At 53.6% G+C, this 1,197-nt stretch overlaps 1 non-coding gene across 1 annotated transcript; it reads right to left on the bottom strand.

Annotated features, from left to right (window-relative positions):
- Window positions 1-1,018: 1,018 nt before the first annotated feature.
- Window positions 1,019-1,090, bottom strand: TRNAG-UCC. Its single transcript has one exon. It is a non-coding gene; the product is annotated as a tRNA-Gly (tRNA).
- Between the last annotated feature and the right edge of the window lie 107 nt (window positions 1,091-1,197).

Below are 1,197 nucleotides of genomic sequence, written 5' to 3'. Positions count from 1 at the left end.
CAGCCTCAGCCTGCTCCTGGCACTGCTGCCCAGGCCAGCTGGCTTCAGGGAGCACCATTGCCCTGCTCCCAACTAGGGCTCCTTCCAGACCACCCCAGCTGCCCCCCTGCACTTCACACCCTGCCAGACCCAGCACAAGGCAGCGTCTCCATGGAAGGCCAAAGCAACCCCCAATGGAACCAACCAAAGCAACCATTAGCAAATTCTCTCTACCTTTCCCCTGACTTTCTCCGTTCTCTCCAGAGCCTCCAGATATGGCAAACCCAACAGCTGGCCTGCAATGCTGCCTTCACACACAGAATCACACACAGTGTTACATGTTGGAAAGGACCTTGAAAGATCATCTAGTCCAACTCCCTGCCAGAGCAGGATGACCTGCAGTAGGTCACACAGGAATGCATCCAGGAGGGTTTTGAACGTCTCCAGAGGAGACTCCACAGCTCCCTTGGGCAGCCTGTGCCAGTGCTCTGTCACCCTCACAGTGAAAATTCCTTTCCTAACGTTTTTGTGGAACCTCCTATGCTACAACTTGCACCAATTGCCACTTTTCCTGTCATTGGACATCACGGAGAACAACCTGGCTCTTTTCTCCTCACCCTCATCCTTCACATATTTATAAACATCCATTAAGTTTTTGCCTTGTGGACAGGACAGTTCCTGGGGCAATCAGGCTGCCTCCTTCCCTGCTGCTGAAGAGGATGGCTAGGCAATTAGGGCTCTGCCATATCAACTCTGGAGAAAAGCTGAGGTGGTCTAAATGAATCAGCATGTGGGAAAGGGGCTCCAAGGATACTGCAGACAGCTCAGGAGGTGACTAGTCCAAATGCCTTATCAAAGCAGTGTAGCTCCAAACCTAGAGGAAGTGGCTCAGTGCCTGAGGCGTATTGATACTCTGATGTGATATCCAGCCATGGAGAATCCCAAAGATTTCTGAGCATCTAGCTCCATCGAGCAAATCTTGGAATGGTCCAGGGCAGCTCCTGCAGCTGCTGTGAGTGAGGCGGCAGAAAAGTTTGCCTGCATTGGCCAGGAATCGAACCCGGGTCAACTGCTTGGAAAGCAGCTATGCTCACCACTATACCACCAACCCTCTGGGCACCTGCTGGACTCCTGCTCCTCCAGCCCAGAGCCTCACCTCCTGCCTGCTCCATCACTTCCCGGTCTCTTCTGCCTCACATGCTGGCCAGTGCCCGCCTG

Source organism: Apaloderma vittatum, unplaced genomic scaffold, assembly GCF_000703405.1.
Source record: "Apaloderma vittatum isolate BGI_N311 unplaced genomic scaffold, ASM70340v1 scaffold32095, whole genome shotgun sequence".
Taxonomy (NCBI): Eukaryota; Metazoa; Chordata; class Aves; order Trogoniformes; family Trogonidae; genus Apaloderma; species Apaloderma vittatum.
Note: the sequence above shows the minus strand (reverse complement) of the source record. Positions and strands in the feature narration are given on the sequence as shown.